At 45.2% G+C, this 26779-nt stretch overlaps 1 pseudogene; it reads left to right on the forward strand.

Annotated features, from left to right (window-relative positions):
- The first annotated feature begins 1696 nt into the window (after positions 1 to 1696).
- Positions 1697 to 26779, forward strand: LOC138816305 (G2/mitotic-specific cyclin-B1 pseudogene; annotated as a pseudogene).

A 26779-nucleotide genomic window follows, 5' to 3' on the forward strand; every position in this document is an offset into this window, starting at 1 on the left:
AATTACCCCTCTAACTTGAAAATCATTTCATTGATTCGCAAAGAAGACTTCAGACCCCAGCTTAATATTCATGCTCTGGAGCGAACTGACGATACCAGGAATAGAGAAGCCCCCCTACCCCACCGCCTCCCTCGCCAGGTGGTAGACACCATTGCGATTCCTACTCTCCAGAAAGAAAATTATCCTTATCCTAGTGGCCTATGCTTCATATTAGAGGTGCCAACTTATCCCTGAAAAATAATGATAATCCAGTGACAGCCCATGCGGCACTGCTCAACATGCCATCCTCCTCTCTGCCTTGCTGGTGGTGGTATGGACGGTGTGTGGTGGTGTGCAGACCATGGAGCCAGCTGCCTGTGAGTGTCCTCCACTCCCCACCCACACACCCACACTGTCCACACATCCTGCACACACGCGTCTGCAAACACAGGGTCTAGTGATGGAGGCTACCTACCTACCTACCTACCTACCTACCTACCTGCCTACCTACCTACCTACCTACCTGCCTACCTACCTACCTGCCTACCTACCTACCTACCTACCTACCTGCCTACCTACCTACCTACGTACCTACCTACCTACCTACCTACCTACTACCTACCTACCTACCTGCCTACCTGCCTACCTACCTGCCTACCTGCCTACCTACCTACCTGCCTACCTGCCTACCTATCTACCTACCTACCTGCCTACCTACCTACCTACCTACCTACCTACCTGCCTACCTGCCTACCTACCTACCTATCTGTCTACCTGCCTACCTACCTACCCACCTACCCACCTACCTACCTACCTACCTACCTACTACCTACCTACCTACCCACCTACCCACCTACCCACCTACCTACCTACCCACCTACCTACCTACCTACCTACCTACCTACCTACCTGCCTACCTACCTACCTGCCTACCTGCCTACCTACCTACCTGCCTACCTTCCTACCTGCCTACCTACCTACCTACCTACCTGCATACCTGCCTACCTACCTACCTACCTACCTACTACCTACCTACCTACCCACCTACCCACCTACCTACCTACCTACCTACCCACCTACCTACCTACCTACCTACCTACCTACCTACCTACCTGCCTGCCTGCCTACCTACCTACCTGCCTACCTGCCTACCTGCCTACCTACCTACCTACCTACCTACCTGTCTACCTACCTACCTGCCCACCTGCCTACCTGCCTACCTACCTACCTACCTACCTACCTACCTACCTACCTACCTGCATACCTGCCTACCTACCTACCTACCTACTGCGTCATTCCCTAAGTTTTAAATAAGTTAATCCATGTAAACACCTGTGCTAGTATGCAGGAAGGACCTAATATCTCCTTTACTTTCATGTTACACATGTTTTAATCCATCTCCACTGAGCAGTGCGGAGTAGGTTAGTAGAATAATGTCTCATGCCTGATGTCCAGCCAACTTAGGTCTATACTGTATGTATAGTTGTTTAGTCTATAACCATTCCTGCATGCTTCTACTTTCCGAAATACCAAAAACATCCCCTGAGAACTGTGTTCTTAAGATTTTTTTTTAACCAAAGGCACTTTAGCAGCATAAATATGCCCACATGTGTGTGCTGTTTGTGCGGAGTGACGGTGCTTTTCATTTGAAACCTGGTGGATGGCCGGCCTTGGGGTGAAAGGGCATGCTATGCATTTATTCAGCCAGCGTATAATTATGGAGTACTGCCTTGCGCCAGGCACAGTTCCAGAGCACGACGTGGGCCACATGGGTGAGTGAGACGCATGCTGCTGTTAGTCCTGCAAAGGGCAGATGATAAAGGGACAGAAGAACAACTGGGAAAACACCACGTAGAAGATGGCGCATCAAGAGTGCAAGGGTGTAAGCAACGGGGGTGCGGTGGCAGTTTCTGTTACCTATTCCAATAGAGGAAGTGATCGTTGACAGCCCCAAGCAAGTCACAATGTAGGGAAGAGACATACCGTCTGAAGGGGAGAGGGAGGCAGGGCGGGGTTCAAGGTAAAGGCCCAGGCTTCGGCATCTTAAGAAGCAGTAGGCGTTAGTTTCTGTGCAGTGCGGCACCAATTTCTGAGAAAGCAGAAGGTGCTTTTAAAATGCTACCGTGAGGAACAAAGGACGTGGGAATGACCATGCCAGCCTCTCTGGCTGAGCTCCAGGCTAGCACTGGAACATCAACAGAAATCCAAGAGAAGTGGAAGATCCGACCCACGGAAGGCCGGAGGGGAGCTGGTTGTGGAGGCCCCCGGAAAACAGTCGTGGTGTGAGGCGGGCTCTCTCTAGCTGTTTGTCCAGCATCTGTCGTGCAAATGGTATTTTCTTTTCACCCAAACTTTCTATCTTCTCATCCTGGGTGGCAGTATAAGTTTAGACAAGTCCTGTGCTTGTCTTTTGTGGCTCCAACCACCAGAGTGAAGTAAGTCTGTCTCCAGCCACAGGTTGGACATCTCGGTGTGGCTGAAGATAGTGGGTGAAACAACCGTTCCCATGCTGTTACTCCTCTCTTTTCTTTTTAAAAAGTGTTTTTTTTTTTTTTTATCGTCTTTAAGTAGCTGTGCGTGGGACGCCTTGTGCCAGCAGCTGGGGCAGTGCCCTCCGAGCTGGCCCCGCGAGCCCGGGCGGGTCCCTCCTCTCCTCCAACCTTCGCTTTTGTAAAATCACATGCCCTGCATTGAGCACACCGGGTTCACCGCCACGTCCGTCAGTCAGATGCCAGTCAGGTGACGGAGCCCAAGCCAAGAACCTGCCCAGGGCAGGAAAAGACCTAATGGTTTGTCTGTCAAATGCATCTTAATCTTCTGCGTTAGTGAAATGTTTTGAGTCGAATAACAACCACAGAATGAATGACTCACATTTTTCTTTTTGGGAAAGGGGCGAAAGGCAGCTGTTAAGAGTTAGAAATACACCGAAGGGCAAGAAATTAGATCAACAGAGCTTCGTAGCCAAAGGGTGCCTATTCACCCAATTAAAGGATAGACGGTTGTGCCCCGGGCTGCATTTGTTCTGGTCAAGAAACGGGCGCGTGGGAGCCTTGGCGGTGTTCCAAGGGCTCCTCGCAGCCTGCAGGTTCTTAGCCAGGCTGCTTCCCGCCCAGGACGCCTTCCCCAGAGGGCTGGGTATCAGCAGCAGACCCAACCCAACAACCTTCCCATCCCACCAAGAATAGATTCTGACAGCATCCCACACTGGAAGTGTTTTCTGAGTCCGGTCAGCCTTGGCCTTGGTTCCACGGGAGGTTACTGATCCCTGTTTTGGCCGGGGTAACTGAGGTAAGGGCTCTTGAGAACTGCCACAGGTAACAGGCAGCCCTGCTGGGGAGGGACAAGCCAGAGCCGCTGGGAAGCCTCAGCAGGCGCCCCCAGACCAGGCCGGCGGCAGCCAGGGCCCGGGACCCACGCACTCCGGCCACGCTCGTCTCTGACGAGGTTCTGAGATCCCAACGCTAAGAGCATACAGCAAACCTCTCTCATGCTAAGATCAGAATAACTGTCTCCTCTCTGCTCCTCTGCTTTTCCTTCATTCTACTGGAGGAGGGCAACCTTACCCCGAATCCTACCTTCGCAGATGGGCAGCAGCAGCAGATAAAATCCCCAGGCCCTCCAAGGAACTGAACTCAAACTCTAATTACCAAACAACTAATCACCTTCTATAATCTATGCCGCCGAGACTTGTGTGTGCTGACTATTTTTATACTTGTGGTAGCTGAGCCTCTGTAGCCCCCGTTTTTCAAAATAGATTCCAATCTCTATAAAAACGTGGCCAGAAAATGTTCCCCACGCAGAAGAACCGCTCAAGAGCTTTGGTAATCACGCACCTTGGTGATTTAGCAGCAAGGAGGGACCTGTTCCAGTTTTTTCTTTTCTGTCTATCCTTGACCAGGGTTCTGGCAACATCACTTTGGCTTGTATTTGTGTTTGTATTTAATGTAAATGTGTGTTTCACAATCAGTGAGATTTACTTTAGCGCGAATGCACTTAACAGCGGCATAAATATGTGAAGTGGGCCTCTGGATTTTCATTTTCTCTTCAAAAAGTGGCGGTTGTAAAGACAATTGACAAAAAAATTAGATGTCGAAAAAAATTCTTAAGGAAAAAATAAAATTGAACAGACATAAAATATATTTAGTAATGGGCCTGAAGGGTTATATAGGCAATTTCACATTTACTGCCCTGGTTCTACTGAAACTCTTCAAAGTAATGTGAATTTCGATAAATCCTTAGTTGAGGTTGATCATTTTTCTAACCCTGGACGTTTTTAGCTGTGCTGTACTTGAGTCGCTCCAGTCCTGGAATCGTCTCTAGCATCGCCTTTTAAAAGTTCACCTTTCAGCTGTTCTGTTGATTTATTCTGTTGGCATTTTCACAAGGTGTGCGTTGGGCCCCTGTAAACGCTCTCGTGTCTTCGCTGCTGCTCCTACGGTTTTCATTCCTCTTGTCTTTAGGCGCTGTGTTCTGGGGCATCCTCTCAGCTCTTGGTCCTTTGGACACATTTAAACTGTGCACCTTAAAGTTTCATTTTTGAGACTTTAAGTATTCAGTTATTTTCTAGAATTGCTTTTTTTGTTTTCTGGATATGTAATTTACATACATATACCTTTATACACACTCACACACATATACAAATATAACTTGAATTTTGTTTTTCTTAAACAATTTCTTTCTAATAAGTTGCAAAACCCTCTTTGAAGCTTAACCATAATCTATTTTAAAAAACTAAACCTTTTTAAAAGTAACTTTGAGAATGTGCTATTATTTTAATTTTATCTGCATTAAATGGATATTCTGACCATGAATTTTGTTGGCTGTGGCCTCATTGTCTCCCTCCTTCCTTCCTTCCCGCCTTCCTTCCTTCCCGCCTTCCTTCCTTCCTTCCTTCCTTCCTTCCTTCCTTCCTTCCTTCCTTCCTTCCTTCTCAGACTTGTTCCTTCTGTCCCTCCCTTTTCCCATTTGATTTTCTAGTCTTCCAGTCCCTTTATCTCTTAGTTATCCTCAGCAACCTGGGCTGATAACTCACAGCTCCATTAGGTACTTCTGAGATTCGGTCCCTAGTCCAGCTGGTGAACCAGGCTGGAAAACTTGGCCTGCTTTCTCTGACTTCCTATAAAATGCATTTGTCGGCCCCAGTCCATAGTCATACCACACAGGTCCTCGTCTTGTTTGTGTTGATAATATGGGGAGGGAAGGGGAGATGGGGACCTAGTGAGCATTTGTCCTTGCATGAGCATTTGTGTTTTCATTCCTATTTCCCTACAGACATTCAATTAAGCTTTGTGGAGTAACTCAAAGCACAGATATGAATGTTGGTCTTCACGAGCAGACTCAAGGTTTGTGTGATAGTCTCAGTGCAATGTGTGTGCATGTGTATGTGTGTATGAATTTTATATCCCGGCTTGGGCCTGAGTGGCTGTTAATTACCCACACTAGAATTTCATCCACAGGTAGGACAATACAGTCACTCAAGAAACTAAGGAGAAGGCTGGGTACGGTGAGCAGAACAGAGGGCGGATAGAAGACGCCCTTCCTTGACAATGCAGCAGATGCAGCCTCAGGACTGGGAGGTGCTGGGCTCCCCGTGCTGCGGGATCTGAGCGTGGCCACAGCGCTGAGGTGCCTGGGATGTCTCCTCCTGTGGGCGGAAGGTCGCGGCTTCGTGTATGTCAGATGAAGCCATGGCTTGCCCAACTTGCTCTCGTGTGCCCCCAAATGTCAGGCGGCTGTCGAATACTTACTTGAAAATAACTGAAATGTTGAACTTTGGGGTTCATTTATTTCCTTAATTCACACGGAACCAGAATTCTCCAGTGGTGCCCAGTGTCACAGTGTTAATAACAGACGGCGAGTCAGAAGGAGAGGCGTCCTGGGGAGGCCGGGCAGCGCCAGCCTTGGTCTCTGATTTGTGCTCATTGTTGTCTTTGACGGGCATCATTTTGATGCCAGAACCCAGCCACAGCAGAGGCAGACCCGGGGACACACAGGAGAAGGACTGCAGAGAGGAGGCAGGAGGAAGAGCACGGGACAGAAGGCCAGGAAGAAAGAAAATCAGCCCGGGGGAAAAGCACATCGTCCTCTGCTTCGCAGGAGTCGAGTTCTCCGCGTGAAATAGCGTTCTGTGAGTCACTGTCGCGGTCTTGCGTTCTCAAGAGCAAGCATACCACCAAAACATCCTCCTACTTCCAGTCTAACCCAGAGGAGAGCTCCCTGAGAAACACATCTCTCATTCTAACTTTCCACACGCCTCTCCTCCTAGGAGTAGAAATTCTGGGACCCAAGGATAGGACAATAATCCGGGGGGGGGGAACAAGAAAGGAGAGAGAGGGCAAATTTTCTTTTGTTTGCAAATGTAGTGTATTAATTGTGTCCCTGGGAGGCACTCCAGACAAGCCTCTGGTAAACAAATTAGATACAAACCGAAGGCAAGGGCAGCAGGGTCAGCGTGGGGAGGGGGTGGCAAGTGACAGGCGCGGGGACCCCCGATGCATGGCTTGCAGAGCAGATGTTCACAAGGATGCGGTGATTATTGAACTGGTAATAAAAAAGCATCAGCTTACAGGCAGCCAGGATGGATGCTGGTAATTATAAAGCGTCCCCCGGGAGAAAAGTGACACAAGTCAGCCACAACTCCGCAATCACCGGGGCATAATTAAAGCTCCAGTAACAGTTGTTAATAGGGTGCAAATAAAACAGGGGGAAAACTTGAACACCACCACCTCCCCCCCCCCATCTTCTCCTTTTTTTTTCTTTTTAAGAGATGGCAAAGGGCAATGTAATTACAGGGACAGTAGATTTTATATTTTTCTCCACATCATAAAACAAAAGGTTGGGGCTATTGGTTAGACATAGATATTTAAAGTATAGAAATCCAGCTATTCCTACAGTTATTTATATTTATATTTATATATATTTATAGATATAGATATATATATATACACACACACATACACACACACACACTAAAGGGAAAAAGTGTGTTTGCTCTTTGAATATGTAGTATGTGGGGGAGAACAGATTTTTTAAACAGAATGTTTATATTCTAATTTTCAAAATGGTAGAAATACAAATATGTAAAGAAAACGGAATGCATGTAAATATTTGGCCATTTTATCCTTTCCGGAAGATCTGTAGTGGTATAACGTGCCAAGCTATATGATACTGTTGGTTAAAATGGTTTAGATATTGTTAAATAAAGTCAGCAAATCACTTAGAGTGTTGAAAGTGTCACTTTGCCACAGAACGCTGCCAGCCACTCCCTAACCTCAAACATCAAGCAAAACAGGCCTTGTTTTGCGTGGGCCAGCGCACTGGAGCCCAGTGCCAACGGAGAGCCTAAAGAAAACCCAGCCACAGCCACAGCAACCCAGTTGTTTGGGTGATTGGGCAACTACCTATGCGTTGGCTGCACAGTTCCCATTAAGGCCTACGTAAAGATCCTTTTTAAGAGGCGCTTGAGTCCTGGGATCAGGAGAAAAGGGACCCTGTGATGTTCCTATCCAGACAGTTTTCTACTCAGGGATTTTTGGAAGATTAGGCTTAAAGGGCTGGCAAATATAGACAATGCCCTTGGCTTTCTTACAGTAAACTTTGTGTTAGAAGTGCACAGGAACCTATATGTGTCATGTTTCAGTAAAGGGTGGGGAGTAAAGAGGCAAAGAGATAGCCAATTTCAGTGGAAGGTTTACTTTGAGATCTTAGATGTTTGCAGTCTGCTACCATTAGCTTTCTCCTGCTTTCTTTTGATATTTGGAATGCTGACCAATTTAAAAAAAAAACAACTAAATACTGATGTGTTTGGTATGCACTCTGAATGAAACCTATTACAATAGGATGCCTGAAGAATAAAGTACATGTAAACTATGAACACAGACCATCACCCTTGGGACCTACTGTGTGCAGTGCAGCCGAGCACATTATGAAATCTACCTCAATGCCACATCTGCCCTTGTGGAAGACAACACAGATAGAGGAGAAGCCAGCTTACCATGGGAGGTGAAGGGGCTGGCTTCTCTGGGATCCCCAGGTCATGGAGACATAATTTACACACTTTCCGAGGAGCTTCTGTTGTTCTAAGATGAATTCAGAGGCACAGGAGGTGCTATGTGAGGACTGAAATATTTAGAGAGGTAAATGTGTGGGCTTTGGAACCAATGAGAGCACTTCCTTCAGTTGGGGATTTGTTATGCACTGTAAAATGCACAATTATAGAATCCTTCCGGAAAAGGAACAGAACAAAGGAGGATACACTTGGAGAAAAGAGGAAATCTCTCCTCACCTAAGGGCAGAAGGTGACTGGGATTCTGTGGGAACAGGAGGCATGAAGGTCTTCCTTTGGAGAGCCTTCTGCACATTAGCCTGTTTGGTGCCTGGATCAGATCCTGCAGGAAGATACAGATCAAACCGTTTGGCTTTGTTCATGACGATTCTGCTCTTCTTTGCACCGGGCACCCCTTACAGATAGTTTATACCATTTAGGAATGTGCCAAAGAAGAATTTGTTTGAAAAATTGACAATATTTTGGCATGAGAAAAACTATAATGTGGAAATATTTCTGTGTGTCATTCTACCAAGAGCCAACTGGATTTGGAAAAGAAAATCATGTCATTGTACATTATTATTTTTTTTCTCCTGGTCAGTTCTTTGTAATCTATTGGTAAAACTGAGAACATTATGTTCTATTTGTTATCTTTTATAATACGGCTATTTCTCTCTGCTTGGGGCAAAGATGAATGACTCTTAAGACCTAGTTCCTACTCTTTGGCAGCCCTGCTTGCCAAAAAGACGTATTCACAAGTTCCCATCAGCTTAAGCAGTAAGAATAATGTCTTAAGCTTGACCAGCAAGCTATTTTATTGTCTAACTAAATGTTTAATCTCTGCAGAATCTCTTCATAACTCCCACTTCCTACTAGCTCTCCTGACACTTCTTATTTTAACAATGTCAAATTAGGTCCAATTTATTTTGTTTGATTTCCTCCTTGTGAACTGTTCTGTGTTCTTCCAGCCTTCTTTCTGGAAGTTAACCCACAGCAGGGGGACACTTGTCACAAAGTGACTTCACTGGCAGTCCTCTCGCCTCAGCAGCGGCTCGGGCTCACCTGCCAGCCTCCAGTGGTTTCTCCAAACACATAATCTCCACCTCCCGCTGAGATATGAAGCAACCCCCTAATCTTGGAACGTGGCCAGAATGCCCCCGCTGAGATGCGCACGTTCAGTTGCAGAGGAGAAAAGGGACAGTGGAACAGCGAAGGAGTCTTTCTACTCTGAAGCTCTCCTTCATAGGTACATGGTATATAATCTTAAATTTTAAGTAAAAAACAAGCCACAATTTAGTTTGGGGCTTAAAAGAGATAACCTACTATAAAGGCATTTGACAAAATAAGCACTGAATGTACAGGTCTGTCTTGAAGTTCTAAAAGGAATGACACATAGCATTGCCAATGAGTAGCGTTTAGCTTTGTGGGGGGAGGAGGGGTGGTGGGTGGTGGATGGGGTGGGTGGGTGGGTGGGTAAGGGGATGGGGGTACCCACCAATCCTGGGGCTTGAACTCAGCCTGGGTGCTGTCCCTGAGCTTTTGTGCTACTTGGACCACAGCTCCCCTTCTGGCTTTTTGGGGATTTCTTGGATTCTTGCTGACTTTCCTGCCTGGGCTGGCTTTGAACCATGAGCTTCAGATCTCAGCCTCCTGAGAAGCTAGGATTCCAGGCGTGAGCCACAGGCATCTGGCTCCTTTTACCTATTTTTGTAGCATTATGATTCTCATTTTATTAAATAATGCTCAGGCCTTTATGTTATCATTGACAGATGTATTATCTTCAGGAAGATACTGCAGCCTGCAAATATCATATATAATAGTACCGTGTTTTGTCTTAGAGTCTATTGTAGCCAATCACTGCAGACTGGGAAAAGAGATACCAGGGTTTGAGTCTCGGGGAGTCATTTTTTTCTCGATGTTTGGTTGCTTTGCTTCTCATCCCAGCAGTGATGATTTTCAGTTTGTCTGAGGCCAAATTATAGTGCTACACATGCACAGTTCCCATTAGTGTCAATAAGAATCACACACAGTAACAGAAGAGTAGACCCCATATGTTTATGAGAAAGGAATGATTTCAAGCATCTGTGAAACCTTAAAGGCAGACCCTTGCGTGAGTCCCCGCAAGGTTTCATGATGATAGTGTATTAAAACACATGTACACACCCACACATACACACACACAATTGTACTCATTGTGTAGGCTTGAAGGAGCTTATCAATACAGATAAGCTCTGCTTTAAAAAGAGAAAATCCTTTATCTTTATACAACACACTACATAGAACACTTACATAAATGTAGAAGTAACTTTAAAATGTAGGTGCCCCATTCTACATAGTGTGTTTGTTGGGGGAGAGGGCTACTTCCCATATGTATGTGCGAACATGCATGTGTGTATGTGTTTTAATACACAATCATCATGAAATCTTATACTTTATAGAGACATATTTGGCAGATGCAAATTTTTACATTTTGGAATAATTAGAAATATACAGAAAACTTAGAGAATCCCTGCGCACCCTCTTTCAGCTTCCTTTAATTTGAACATCTTGCATGTAAGTGTGATACTTGTCAAAACTAAGAAATTTATGTAAGTAAAATAAAAGTGATAGACTATACTAAGAATTTACAGCTGGGCACCAGTGGCTCATGCCTGTCATCCTAACTACTCAGGAGGCTGAGATCTGAGGATCGTGTTTGAAGCCAACCTGGGCAGGAAAGTCCAAGAGACTATTATCTCCAATTAATTACCAGAAAACCAGAAGTGGTGCTGTGGTAGAGCTCTAACCTTGGGTGAAACATCTCAGGGACAGTGCCCAGGCCCTGAGTTCAAGCCCCACAACTGACAGAAACAAAGAAAAAAACCTTTCAATGTCATGTCTCTACTTTAGCATCAGATCAAAAGAAGCACTGTGTATTTAATCTTCCTATCTCTCTCCCTTCAGTCTTTTGAAGTCTTTGTTTTTCATGTGTCTGGAATGGGAGAGCAAGCCCATGGAGTCTGTTCATCTTTCTCTGGTATTTATAAATACCTTTACCTGGAAGGGTCAGCAAACCCAGATTCTGGTTGAGACTTAGGCATGGAAGGTCTGTCCATGTTTAAGTTGTCTGCCTTTGGCAGAGTCCTGGGGGGTCGATAGCCATAAGGATCCAGGGTCGCAGTGCGCGGCGTTGTGTTCTGTCAAGATGATGGCACACTTGATCACCAATAACTAGTATTCCGGAATACTTTCTTCCTGGACCTCCCAGCACGCCTAAGATCTGAACTTGCTCCAGACTCCACAAGTGTCCCTAGGAAGGTCTTGGAAATGAGCAGGAATTGGCCCACGCCACTTCTCAGCCGAGCTCCTGTGGGGCTGTCCTGGTGTGCCTCCCTTTGGTGGGGCCGGAGCAGGTGACTGAGGAGAGAACGGCAGAGCCACGGGGGGCAGGCACCTTGTCCCGGAGCCAGCTTCCTGTTGGGAGCCCCCACCAAGTGGCAGTCAGCCAGCCCTACAGAGTCAGGTGATGAGGGGAGGATCCGCCGTGTCTACACGTCACCCAACTTCTGTGTCCTTGCCTTCCGCCTCTGTCTTGCTCTGAGCCAAGCTGCGTGGTTGATTCTGCTTCGGTGCTCCTTTGGCTCGGACAAGAGAACTCTGCCTTCCAGTCACCACGGCGGGGCTGGGCTGGGGAGCAGGACTGACACCATCTTGTCCCCAGCCAAAGGATCAGCTTGCTTTGTTATTTTGTGATGCTGCGAGGAAAACCCCGGCTTTCATGATGTGACGTGAATGCACTACCATTGAGATGTATGCCAGCCCTAGGTCAAGTTCTATTGGGTAGCGTATAGCCAGGGGGTGCGGACTTTTTGCCAATGGTGCTATAATGATCTGCCTCTGCTTTGACTCAAGTGTAAACTGATGGTTTTTGCCCTCATCCATCCCTGTGGTCCCCACCAGCATCACCCCAATTTAAACCTATTTCAGGATGCTTTAAAGGCAGCAAAAATATAAACTTCAAAAGTGGTCCCATGCTACTTCCATGAAGAAGCTCCATATTTTTGAAGAGAAACAGCTTGGCCTGCCACTCTGTTGCATTTTGTACTTAGAAGGTAGCGTGCAGCTGCACCCCACAGCTGACTTGGCCCTGTCACCAGATCAGGTTCCTGGGCAGGTGTGGGTGTCAAGGGAGACATCCTGTAGCTAACACCGGAGTAACTTCCTTCATTCCTCATGAAGGACTCTTACCCGTGTTCCCACTCTTACAGCGCTTAAAGCCCAGCATTTCTCAAAATAAAACCACCGTTACTAGGGCTTATACTTGTTTCATATCTCTTTTTCATTTTTTCTTTTCAGATTTAGGCATCTTGTTTATAAACAAGGTACAACTGAACTTTGTTTTGCTCAGCAGTTTTTATCTTTTAGAGACTGACCCAGTCTACGGAGTGTCAGAACTGATAATTAATTTGAATACTTCTAAGTTTCCTTTACAATAAGTATTTAAACACCCTTCAATCTTATTTTTCCTTTTCCTTATTTTTATGAGTTTAAGTAATCTGTGGCACCTACTCTATTTGTTCTCCAGAAATTCGCTTGGAAATGCTTCTGTGATTTTTCTACTTAATTTGTGGTCACATCCCTTCTTGGCTGTCGTATCCACAAACATACATATTTTAGAAACAAGATACCAGTTGAATCTATTAAGCTATTAGATTTAAAAAAGGATTTGAACAGGAAGGCTTTTTAAAATATGACACATAATTTAGAAATTTAACTAAGTTGATACATTTGCATTAAAATATATGTGGGAAAGCATCATGAACACATTCAAAAGACAAATAACAAACCATCAAAAAGTAATTTGTAAAAGCAAATTACCTTGTAGAAGAGGGGGTAATATACTTAATATGAGAGGAATTCATGAAATTGATGATCAAATCACCAGCAATCTGGGAGAACAAGGTAAGAAGACTATGAGTAGACAGTGTAGTTAAACAGCAATCCAAATGCTGCATTAAAATAATTTTCTTAAAAGCTGAATTTCATTCATAATAATAAATACCATTAAAACAACAATAGAATATTACATAAAAGTCTTATTCTTTTGACTGTTGCTGGAAATATGGAGAAATATTTTAACGTACATTTTTGCATGAATCTACAGTGGTATGATATTGACCTCAGGCATTTAATCATGTTATATAAATTTAAAATACACATATCTAGGGCCCTGCTATCCTACATCTAAAGATGTCTTCTGTAACCACACAAATTGTAACATGTACAGAGTACTCACTGTATTATTTATTATCATAAAACATTTGGATCCTTATTAATAGATATGTCATAGTTAAATAAATTATGGTATATTCACATAATGAGAAATCATGCAGTGATACAATCACACATTTTGATAGAATATGACCATGTGGTTGGTTATAATGCTGAATGAAAAAAGTTGTAGACTGGAGTCCACAGTACTGTTTGCCTGCATACTGTATAAAAATCTCCTGGGTGGGGGGGGGGGTTGCTGGGAAGGTGGCTCAGTGGTAGAGTGCTTGCCTTGCATGCATGAGGTCCTGGGTTCGATTCCTCAGCATCACATAAACAGAAAAAGCCGGAAGTGGCGCTGTGGCTCAAGTGGTAGAGTGCTAGCCTTGAGCTGAAGAGCTGAGGGACAGCGCCCAGGCCCAGAGTTCAGGGCCCACAACCAGAAAAAAAAAATCTCCTGGGGGTAACATTTCAGAACCTGTTAAAGGTCGCCGTGCCCAGGAGTGGAGCTGGACGGTCAAGAGACAGAGAAGAATGGGTGTGGTGGAGAGACAGACGTGGTCCCCATCTTGGGGCAGAAATTAAAGATGAGGTCTCCACTCGCAGGCCGTAGATGGCCGTCTCCCCCAAGTCCTCCGTGGCATCCCCTCCACACGGTTCTTTTTAGGAGGTGCCAGTATTTGAAATCAGGGTCTAGGATTATGGATGTGCACAAAGGTACTCTCTCTCTTTCACTTTCTCTCTCTCTCTCTCTCTCTCTCTCTCTCTCACACACACACACACACACACACCCCTTTGTCTTTTCTTAAAGATAAAGACACAGTCAGAATGATTGTGATCCACACTACAAGCCTCATCTTCACCCAGGCCAGCCCTTTTAAGTATCTGTCTCCACACAGTGTCGTGTCCTGAGGTACTGGGGTGGAATTTCAGCGGAGGAATTTGCAGGCGGCTCCAATTGGTGAATAACAAAGGCTGTCTTGTTTTCACCCTCTTTTCGTTTATCCTTTTGGAATTTTGTTTCCTGTGATGTTATACGTTGAGAAAAACAAGTAACTTCAGAAAGAGTGCATAATAGGCAGTGTCAAGTTGAAAATTTGAATGCCTATCGATTCAGTAGTAAATAATGCAATACAATTTTGTATGGCAGTTAACTTGGCTATCAAAGGAAGAAAGGAATACAGGAGATTGCCATTGTAGGCAAATATACCCTTGGATTCATGAAAAATGAATTTTCTGTAGTTTACTAAAATGTTTACTATATCATCCTTTGGATAGCTTTCAGTATGATTCACTTTGCAGTCATTTTCAAGAGTATTTTACTGCTTCAATAGAATTACACCTGAACATTTTTATTAATTTAGTGGCTTAATAGTGCCAATGTAATGTAACACGATTTTCATGTAGAACAATTTTCATTTTTTGACATTCTGTTCTCCTTAGAGCTACATAGGTTATGTGTCTGTTTAACAGTGAATTCACACTTGCATTTGAATAGAATTTCAAATGGAATGGAAGGAAATGCTCTTAATGCAGTAGCCATAAAATGCAGTTGTATATATTACTCACAGATATTGCATAGTTACCATGGTAATCGAACTACTATATGCTTTCTTTGAGGTTTTAAGGAAATTGCCCAAGCACTCTCTTTCTAGGTTAAGTATTGTCTTGTCTCTAGACCAGGGATGAGTTCTCAAGATTCTCTTCTGCCTTGTGTAACAGTTCTAAAAGAACACAAGAGCTAGATCCTCTGTAAAATCTGATACCTAATTTGAAATTTTTATAAAGATGGGCAACAAATCTTCCCCTATTTTAGTGATTTCCCTTTGGAGATAAATATAGGAGCACAATGTTAGTGAAAAGAATATGCTGTTTATTCGGATAGTAATTGGATCCATTGATTGATTGCTTACATATTGGTGATTGAGTCCAGAGTCTCACACATGCTGGGCAAGCGCTCTACCATTGAGCTGTCCCTTTCTCTTTTGTTATACTTTGTCTTGAAGATAGAGTCTCACTCACTTTGGCCAGGCTTGCCTCAAGCTCATCATCTTCCTGCCTCTTCCACCCAAATTTCTGGGATTCCAGGTGAGCACTCTCAGATCTAATAGTTCCGTAATAGTTCTTCAAAACCAAGAATGTACAATGCTATGCCAGTAAGTCAGAATACTGCCTGTGCTGTTTTTAGGCCTGCATTACACCCCCTGAATTAGGTAGCATTCATTGTTGTAGGTGGTTTGTGAGAGAAAACTGGTCCACAGAGGGTTCTTGTGGATAGGTGGTCCTCAGGGAGCCCACCTTAGAAGCATGCATTTGTGAGTCTGTCAGGGTTGTCTCTGTGGGAAAGAATGACACTGCTCCATTTGTTAGGAAATGGAGAGATGTGGAAAAAATCCTATTATGAAGTAAGCCAGACCCAAAGAAACCTAGGTCCCATGGTTTCCCTTATGTGCAACGATTCGTATACACCTAGGATAATCTTAGCAGATGGGCAGAATCGCTCAATAGCTACGTACATCTGACCACGTAAGATGCTGCTCAGAGAAATGAACTCCACGACACGGACACAAAAGATCTTCCTCTGTTGTTGCTGTTAATGCACTGTGTGGGTTCTTGTTTCTTTTTTTTTGTTTTTGTTTTTGGGGTCCACTCGTGGGACCTGAACTCTGGGCCTGGACGCTGTCTGTCTCTCAGCTCTTCAGCTCAAGGCAAGTGCTCTACCACTAGAGCCACAGCGCCACTTCCGGCTTTTTTCTTTTTGCTTATGTGGTGCTGAGGAATCGAACCTAGGGCCTCAGGCATGCAAGGCAAGCGCTCTACCACTGATCCACCTTCCCAGCCCCTCTTGTTTCTTTTGTACGTTCTTCCTGCTGTGGTACAGCTCCTGTCATCACCGTATCTGATGGTGTTGTATATACGTTTATGGAATTAGGGAAGGGGAGAACAACAGAATGGCGAGACAAAGGACTGGGGGAACCAGTGCCACAGCGACACTCAGACGCCAACACGTTGGAGATGCTCTGTACGACTTCAGGGGGAGGTTGCGGGGAGGGAAAGCGGGAGAAGAATGAGGGAAAGGGTAACAAGCTCGACAGGAAATGTCCCTCGTACCTTCCTTATGGGACTAGCCCCTCTGAACATCGCCTTGACAATGAAAGAAAAGTCTTTGCGGATGGGTGGATGCCCATCCTCACAGATCCTGCCTGAGCTAACAGATTTGGGCACACACACACTCGGGCTCTGCCCTCTACCTCTTGACATGTCCCTTTGGCCACGAGAAGCAGAGAAGAATGTGTTAGGAATTACACATGCTGTAAGCGAGGTAGAGGACATTTACTTCTTCAGGAAAAGAGCTTATGAATGCACACAACAGAGCTCCAGCCGCCCCCGCCAACGCTCATTACAAGATCTGAGCAGCATCTCACGTCACCTGTTGCTCTTGCTACCTGCTGCTGCTGCTGCTGCGCAAAACAGCCAGCCACGCCTGTGTCCCTCGCTCACCTCCTGTGTCTGGGAGATGGGCGTCATGTGTGCACCTCCTCGGCTATTTCTTTCTTTTTTGTTGGTCCTGGGACTTGAACTCTGGGCCTGGGCGCTGTCCCTCAGCTCTTCAGCTCAAGGCAAATGCTCTACCACTTGAGCCACAGCACCACTACCAGATTTTTAGTGGTTTTATTGGAGAAAAGAGTCTCATGGACTTTTCTGCGTGGGCTGGCTCTGAACTGCGATCCTCAGATCTCAGCCTCCTGAGTAGCTAGGATGACAGGTATGTGCCACCGGCGCCCCGCTATTTGTTTCATATTTAAGGCTCACTCCATCTCCATCTCCTCAACCAGCATGTAACTCGGTCCTCTAGGCTTGTCTCAGCATGCTGAAACCCTGGCTCAGTACCAGTCCATGAAAAACCACAGCTCCTTAATCCTACGAACGTTTTTGCAGGAACATTTTTTTAATAAAAATTTCCTTTGCATCCTCTTTGTAACAGTCGGTCTTCCAGCAGTCAGAGGTCCCTGTGGCCGCGGGAGCAGTCTGACTGGAGGCCTAACGTTGCTTTCTTGCCATTTTCCAGGCTTCCTTGGTGATCTTCTGCAACCCTTTTCTGTGACCATCATGGTAACAAACCTCAGGGAGTTGGAGAGGCGTTGCACACTCACGGTCTGACCACGCTGCCCCACCCCCGCTGCTCGTACAGGCACAACCCAAACCGTGTCCCAAGCCGCACATTTGACTTCATTTTTGCCTTAGAGTTGACGTGACCTCTCTAGAGTCACCGTTACTTTGTGACAATGCAGATCTGTGTGTGTGTGTGTGCACATCCTTGCTCCCTCACGGCAGGGCTGGTTCTGAGGATGAAAAACCAGAAGGATCCACGTGGACTGGCGCGCGGCTCACATTGTAGAGCGCCTGCCTGGCCAGTGTGAGGCCCCAGGTTCAGATCCTGTTGCTACCCGAGGAAGCGTAAGCACAGCACACGTCCAAGCCAACTTAAGGATGCTGACTAGCAAGTAGGAGGCGAGCAAGCGGCCGTGTCGGGGAGGGCCTTGCTCTTTGAGGATGCACCTGTCATGGAGGTCATCTGGCATTACACTAATCCGCCGTCAGGGAAAGCCTTCTGTAGATAACAGGCTGTTCCCCAAATAATGCTTTCTCCTCTGTCAAGTTCCTGGCAGGGGGCTGTCTGACTGCAGTGCAAGGAGTCGCGGTGGCACCATGCCGGTGTGCCCACTGAGCCGCGAGGTGGAACCGGCCGAGTGTCTGGGCGGCAGCGGTCTCTTGGACACGCGGAGCTCCGCACTGAATTCAAGCGCACTCTGGGCTTGAATTGTCTGCTCGGGGCCCTGGTGAAGCTCAAGGAGTTTGATTTCTTGCCATCACAAGAGTTTATTTTAAGGGACCCCCCCCAGCCATTTGAACCAGGCAGATTTGGTCATTGTATTCCTGAGGTATTTTTGTTAGGAAAGGTAGTGAGCTTTGCCTTTTCCCCTGGCCGGCCCGTGCACGGTCGTGGGCCGGAGGGGATTTTGACGTTCGTAGAGAGGGGCTTTCATCACCAGGCTGGAGCTCTCGTTCCGCATTTTTAGAGCAGTCGGGGGTGAGGCTGGTGAAGAAGTGGAGACTTGTTTCTCTAGCCACCAGCGCGGTCCCAGGGCAGCCGCCCCTCCCAGCACGGCCGTAAATCAGCCCCGCGTGTTTTCCTAATTTTAGGCTTGGTCTGACTTAATCCACCTAATAGGAAAAACATCTGGCCTCGTTTGACTTTTAATCTGTTCTTTACATCAGGAAACTTATCGCCCTGGGACCAGGTAATAACAAGGAGTTGGTTCTTGTACCTGACTGGGCATGGCTGTCCGTGGCCAAACGCCTAATAAGGGCCTGCTTTCCATTTCTGCCTTTAACCCTGGGTGCCCTAATTTATAACAAAGCCCTGGCATCACAGTCAGTTCGGGGCTGTAAATTCCCTGATTAGTGGAAAGTCTGGGTTGTGACATATTTTGTGACAAGGAGATAGAATGTTATTTTTTTCAGCATTAAATGGGCAAATATCTATCTATCTAACAGCTGTTCTACTAATTACATTCTAAAAACATTGTGCCTCCGTTGGTGTTGACCATTCTATGGTGGCATTGGCATATACAACATTATTTTTAAGGCCTACATGGAAATACCGTAGAGAAGACAAGAAAATACGGTTACTTGGCGCCGGTTTGGCTTCTGGTTGTGTTAAGCAAACAAAGTAGCCTCAGCGACTGCATGCCCTTCTGAAAGGCCACTGGGGGACTCCACTTGGACATTTCTGACTGCAGTTGAAGGGGGTTTGGATTATAGAAATCATTTGAATAATAAGGGACCAGGTCATTTGGTTTCCTGGATCATCTTTCCACCGTTTTTCCCTTGGCTTTCATCTCTGACGATTTCCCACCTTCTCTCCTGCTCCTGGGTGTCGGGCCTTCTAGAACCTTTCTCCTTTGTTTTGGAGAATACTTTTTGTTCGGTAAAGGATGGATTTTCCCACTGAGTTGAGATCAGTGGCAGCGAAGATGTCGGCTCTGCACTCAGCCTCTCTGCTCTTCAGTAGTGGTTTGAGAATCACGGGCAGCCTGAGACAACAGAGGACTGCATCGGAATTAACTTCAGCCAGCCCCAGGCCTGAAAGCTCTTCCCCAATCTACAGTATGTTAGGGGACCTCCGCTCCCCAAAGTCATGTAGCTGTTTATGGACTCTTGCCTCTGATTTCCTGTTCACTGGGGCCTGAGGAGGAGCACAGAAGCAACATTACTTCTGCAAGCAGGAATTAATTATTGAAATCAATGATTGCATCTTTCCGATGACTGCAGTCAGTCCTCAGCGAGTTGACATAAAAAAAGACGTGTCTCAGTGGAAAGAAATTGAAATAAATCAGAAGACTGACTCTCACCTGGCTTCTCTTCAGTCACGGAATTTCTCAAAAACTTCACTAGCTGGGAGTGAACACAAAGAAAAAGTAATTAACTCTTTCCCTCTCTGGGTGGAGAAATAGGTTTTTTTACACACCCAAAGGGCTGTTCCCATAACGGCCGAGTTTGGTGTAGCTTTCTGACACGGGTGAGTGTTACGCTGACTCAGAGGGATGCTGTTCCGGGCAGCACCAGGAGGTGCGGCCAGTGCCTCCCGCCTCTGGCTGGGCCTTGATGAGGGCTGGGAAGCGCCCAGCTGCCCCTGCTCCACCCGCAGGCACCCAGGGCTGTCTGGACAGAAGGGCCGGGGGTGCCACTCACAGGGCTCTTGAGAAGGAAACGTGGAGTTTGATGTAGGAAACTATTCAACCCCTCTCCATGGTTTCATTTTATGCACTTGCCTGAAACTGTTCATTAAAACAAAAACGTAAGGCTGTCCAAAGGATGTGTTGTTTTCCTTGTGCTTGGGAAATAGGTACTGAGCACTTCAGTAATGGCTTGCTCAGTTTCTTCAGAAGCAGAGCGTGGCCTAAGAATGCGAGGAGGTGGTGCTTAATGAGTGAACAGGAAAGGTCTCAGGAGAAGAGTAGTGAGGGAGCGGACTGGGGTAGGGAGAGGAGGGAGGCGGCTGACAGCCCGAGCCACCGGGGATCCTGGAGAACAAATTCACCAGGACACAGTCTCCGAACCACTGAGCAAGCAGCTGACCTGCTGAGCTCCATTGTGAGCCTCCGTTGTCTGGAGGCTCCCCGCTCAGGTTGCGTGCTGCGTGCGGTGTGCCATGTGCCGTGTGCCGTGTGTGCACGCACACGTGGGAGCGTCCCATGCAGTCGGTTCCCACGGTCGCCCGCCCTGAGCCCATCAAGATCAGGCAGCCTCACAGTCGGGGTTGTCTGTGTTTAACGTCGTTAATGTTTGAAGAAATCCTAAATTCACAATGCTTCGTTTAGCATTAAGATAATATCTTAACATCTTTGATAATTTTAACATCTTTCAACACTTAATACATGAAATATGCATCTCAGATTATGATACTCTGTTACAAGCTTCTAATTTGGGGAGTGTTGTTAGGCAACATAAATACACCATGCACCCTTATGGTGGTGGGTGCAAAATGAGTGTTGGTGGGTTTTTTGTTTTTTGGGTTTTTTTTTTTTTTGCCTGTTCATCCCTGTTCATCTAGAACACAGACGAAAATTAGTTTCAGTTTACTTGATTTTAACCAAACTTTGCCAGAGTGAAACAATAATCCTAATGAACAAGGTCATAGAAGGTAGAATGGTTATGTAGAAACTAACAGAGTATTGGCATTATTATAAGTGTGTTAGTGGAAGCTGCCTTCTTGTGTGAGATTAATACCAAGATTTGTTAATGGCCCAGTAGTGTCAAATAGCTTAGGACATCATGAAGTACTAGCCAATAGGAATTGAGAGAATGCATCGTAGTGAATTGAGCGATTGTTTTCTTTAAATTTCTTAGAAGAACAACCAAGATAATGGAATTCAACCTATCAGTCAGCATTAACAAAGGAAGGAGGAAAAGTCTTGATTATAAGATCTCATAAATCATCATTACTTCCTGCCTTCCGTCTTTACTCTCACCTCAACGGGGCAGTTGGGTCTATTCAAGAATGTGTGAGACTCTTGAGGCTGAAATTTATCATTTTTTTTCTCTACTAACAATGACCAAGTACATCGGATGTCTTTGTACATCAGTTACTGTTATTAAAGATTTAAACCTTTTATAAATTTGCAGAGCGATTTATTCCACAATAAGGCTCCCCCCGCCCCCGCCCCCACCGCTAACCAGGAGCCATTTGAAGAGTTTGAAACTTGTTATTTTCACGTTGGTACTGTACATATGTCTCCAGAGTGTGGGAGCGTCACAAACAACACATTTTGATCTGAGCAGATGTACTGCATCTCTAGGGGTGGGGAAGTTCATTATTACAGACAGCCCACCTCACATCCATTTGGTGAGGCTCCAGTAGGTATATTAAAATACAAGGCAAGCTGTCTGAGGGAAGAGTTTAGTGTGTAGCGGGGTGTTCCTATTTCCACCAGCGTGGAGGAAGTTGGGTTTTAATAGCAGCGGCCACATTCAAGTGATATATATTTGTAATATTGAGTACCGTTAGTGGCTACCGCTCTTGGCTTTCACTCTTCCCCAAAGTAAATGTCTTCTGGCAGCACTTAGTAGACACGCTCATATCCATGGTTAAATTCCAGGGAAGGACCTATGTTACTGTCCCACGGGATAAAAGGAAATATGGAAACAGATATCTTAGATGTTTCTGAGTTGTGCTTCACCCACCAAGTGACTTTGTCTAGCAGAAACGACTCTGTTGTCATAGAAAAGGGCATCCGCACTAGAATTAGACAGAATGCAAATGGCATCTCTTAAGCAAGTCTTACAGAGGAAATTACGGAAGGAATGACATTTTTCTCAAATGAAATGTGACTCTTTGGATGGCAATCAATTTCAGAGGAGAGGTAGGTGCGTGAGGTTAAATCATGAATTCACACTCTCCCTCGCGATCATCAAATCACCACTCTTAAATTATCTCCTCTAAAGGCTCAAAGTCAGTTGTTGTTTTATGCCTCTCCATGTCCCTGGCCTTCCCATATTAATGGTCTCTGCCATTTGTAGAGGAGTAAGCTACCAGGATCAATAAGCATGCTTAGCTGCTTGCCGTTAAAATTGATCTTTGCTGTCCTTCCGATTGACGTCACATCCAGCTGTAAATATCATCAAGTAAGCTGTCAACTCATTTTCATTATGAGTGTTTTTCATCTCCAAAGATGGACTTCAGTCGGACAGCACATTAGGATTTTTCTTCATTATTTTTGACATTTCCTCAATAGCATCAAGAGCATCTTTAAAGGAAAATCAGAATTCATCAGTAACTTTTACAATGGAGGGAACAAATGGCAGCAGCAACAACAAACACAACAGACAGGGGCAAACCATCACTGCCAGACAGAATGTCTGGAATTAATATGGAGTCCCGAGGTGCTGGGACAGGGCCGCTCTCTCCGACGAGAAAACCAGTCCAAGAGACCTTCCCGGGAATCTCGGTCTGGGTAAAGAAATCCATCCGAGTGTTATGCTCTTGAAAACAAGACACATGGCTAAGAGGGTCTTCCACTGAGCCTTCAGAGGGACATTCATTTGTGTGACCATTGATCAAAAAATCCTCACTGAAAAAAGTTGCTGGTATTTTCTACAACCCAAAGTGAAGATGGGTGTGTTGTGAGAGGTTGGTGAGGGGTTGGATCTGCCTTACCTGAATGGCCTTCCAGGTGGAGACCTTGGAAAGGTCACTTTTTTTTAATGATAGAATGTCACAATTACTAGTCTAGTTTGGGTTCTACAGAATATTCTAGTCTCATCCAGCAGCAGATCCCAGGTCTTTGTCTATTATCCAACCTCTATGGAAGCCTAGAAGATAAACAATACTTATCTCACATGACTTAAAGCCTATCCAGTCTTCTAAGAAGTTTAATTGGCATAAAATAGTAGCTTCTATATGTGTGCATATGTATGTAGTTCACAAATAAACAAGCAAACAATATATTGGAAATCATTTTAGATTATCAGACAGCATGATTATTGCATGATTGGATGTTGTTCTGTTTGCTACAGAATAATTTTTTTTTACATTAGGTCTTGGGTTTTAATGGAAACATTTACATGAAATTTGTGATTGAATTTGCTGCAAAAATATTGAGATTATAGTCTGTGTCACTCTGTACACCCTGTAAAGCCTTTCCAAAGAAATATTTTTTACAGTTCAAAGTTACTAGCAAAAGTTACTTTTGATGGGCCAGCAGAATCTCTTTCTTTATTAGTGAGAATGTTTATTGGCTATATTTCCATTTTGTTTTGGCCACCAGGAAGCTATGAATTAAACTCGAAGCGGTTCAGTAGAAACAATAGCAGATTGTGACAACATATGTGTTCTACATATAACTATCCTTGACATTTTTATTTTCTTCATTATTACATAAAAGAGATCATAATCTCTTTTCAAATTTTCTCAAATTCTTTATAAGGAGGGAAAGGATATGAGTAATTACATACAAATAAAATATTATTTATGAGAGTATCAGTAGAGGTTGCATAAAACAGTAGTGAAAAGTTGGGTTCTGGTGATGGGCGAATGTAACCCTAGCGACTCAGGAGGCTGAGATCTGAGGGGTGCAAAAGTCCATGACATTCCCCGCTCCAGTGAAACACCAAAAAGGCAGATGTGGAGCTGTGGCTTGGGTGTGAGAACCACTCGCCTTGAGTACAAAAGCGCAGGGACAGCCCCTGGGCCCTGAATTCAAGCCGCAGGTGCAGCACACACAAACACAAAAGTGGTCAAATTCTAAAAATTAAAAGCACAAACCAGCATGTAAACAGAGATAAAGTTTGTGTAACTTACTTAAGGTCACCTACCTAAACAGGTGGTAAACCCATGGCTTAAATTCCTCACATGGAGAAATGAATTCTGTAGTGTATATATTAAATTATAAGAATTTAATTTATTGTAAGAATGGTATACCCCTTATTTTGTCCATATTCATCTTCTTGGGTGCTAGCAGTTGGTAAAGAGTGAATGCTAAACAATATTTGATGCATAATGGAAGAAATGAGCAACTTATTTACCAGGAATATAATGAATAGTAGGAGTCATCTATAAAAATATTATCAATAAGCCGGGCCCTGGTGGCTCACGCCTGTAATCCTAGCTACTCAGGAGGCTGAGATCTGAGGATCGCGGTTCAAAGCCAGCCCGGGCAGGAGAGACCGTGAGACTCCTATCTCCAATAAACCACCAGAAAACCGGAAGTGGCGCTGTAGCTCAAGTGGTAGAGCGCTCGCCTTGAGCTGAAGAGCTGAGGGACAGCGCCCAGGCCCGGAGTTCAAGCCCCATGACCGACAAAAAAAAAAAAAAATTATCAATAAGTATATGGTATCAATAACACAATAATTCCATAATTATGCTAAAATTATGTTATTAGATATCTCATACTTGAAAGGGTAAGCACCTGTCACTTCACAAGTATTGCATGGGTCGTGTTGTGTAAGTTATAGTTCTGTGTCTAGGAAACGGCTCACATGGTAGGAGGAAACTAGCCGAGGACATTGGGATTTGGATCCTTGTCCACTCTAGAGCACACCAGCATATGCAACTATGCTGATACCATTTTTTAAATTCCTGATCATGCTTCTAATGAGTGGGTGCACTTTATAAGAGTACCCCCTGAATTCACAATACAATTGATCACTTCTAATGCAGGGGTGCACTTTATAGGAGTACCCCCTGAATTCACAACGCAATTGATCACTTCTAATGAGTGGGCGCACTTTATAATAATACCCCCTGAATTCACAATGCAATTGATCACTTTTTCTTCACTTAGTCTTCAAAAAGCCATTTTTTTCGGATTCTCTCTACCTCTTTGGTCAGCCTTCTGTCTTTTTTGTGAATCCTCCTTTTTTCTTAAAAAAAAAAAAAAAAAATAGAGGGCGTGCTGGTGAGAAACGGCTGTTGGTCTGTGAGGCCCCGGGTTCTGCCTCTGCCCCCAGAGCAGCTCCCTGGTGAAGAGGAGCCACGGTGCTCCGGGTCACCAGGAACACGAAAATTAATGCTGCAAATAAGGTCAAGGTCACCATGGCAGGTGCAAAGCGTGTGCCTGTGCCCACCGCGGCAGCTTCTAAACCCGGGCCGAGACCAAGAACTGCTCGTGGAGATATTGGTACTAAAAACAGTGAACAAAGGAAGTAAAAGCTTCAGCTACTGGAAAAGTTGCTAAAAAGCTACCAAAGCCACTGGTAAAGGCCCCTGTGAGTGTGGGGGAGATAGAGCAGGAGTCAGAGCCAGAGCCAGAGCCAGAGCCTGAACCTGAGCCAGAGCCAGAGCCTGAACCTGAGCCAGAGCCAGAGCCAGAGCCAGAGCCAGAGCCTGAACCTGAGCCTGAACCTGAACCTGAGCCAGAGCCAGAGCCAGAGCCTGAACCTGAGTCAGAGCCAGAGCCAGAGCCTGAGCCAGAGCTAGAGCCAGAGCCTGAACCTGAGCCTGAACCTGAACCTGAACTTGAGCCAGAGCCAGAGCCAGAGCCAGAGCCTGAACCTGAGCCCGTAAAGGAAGAAAAACTTTCGCCGGAACCTATTTTGGTTGATACTCCCTCTCCAAGCCCAGTGGAAACATCTGGATGTACCCCTGCCGAAGAATATTTGTGTCAGGCTTTCTCTGGTGTAATACTTGCAGTGAATGATGTGGATGCAGAAGATGGAGCTGATCCAAATCTTTGTAGTGAATATGTGAAAGATATTATGCTTATCTGAGACAACTTGAGGAAGAACTGTCTGTCTGACCAAAATACCTGCTAGGTCGGGAAGTCACTGCAAACATGAGGGCCATCCTAACTGACTGGCTAGTGCAGGTTCAAATGAAATTCCGGTTGCTACAAGAGACCATGTACATGACCGTTTCCGTTATTGATAGGTTCATGCAGAATAATTGTGTGCCCAAGAAAATGCTGCAGCTGGTTGGTGTCACTGCCATGGTTATTGCAAGCAAATATGAAGAAATGTATCCTCCAGAAATTGGTGACTTTGCTTTTGTAACTAACAATACTTACACTAAGCACCAAATCAGACAGACGGAAATGAAGATTCTAAGAGCTTTGAATTTTGGTCTGGGCCACCCTCTACCGCTGCACTTCCTTCATAGAGCATCAAATTTGGAGAGGTTGATGTTGAGCAGCATACGTTGGCCAAATACCTGATGGAACTGACTATGTTGGACTATGAAATGGTGCACATTCCTCCTTCTCAAATTGCAGCAGGAGCTTTTGGCTTAGCGCTGACAATTCTTGATAATGGTGACATTACCTGTCTCATGCTGAGGAATCTCTCCTTCCTGTTCTGCAGCACCTGGCTAAGAATGGAGTCATGGTGAATCGGGGGCTTACAAAGCACCTGACTATCAAGAACAAGTATGCTACATCTGGGCATGCTACCATCAGCATTCTACCACAGCTGAATTCTGCACTAGTTCAAGACGTAGCCAAGGTGTGA

Source organism: Dipodomys merriami, unplaced genomic scaffold (genome assembly GCF_024711535.1).
Source record: "Dipodomys merriami isolate MVZ:Mamm:240054 unplaced genomic scaffold, mDipMer1.0.p SCAF_69, whole genome shotgun sequence".
NCBI classification, from domain to species: Eukaryota; Metazoa; Chordata; class Mammalia; order Rodentia; family Heteromyidae; genus Dipodomys; species Dipodomys merriami.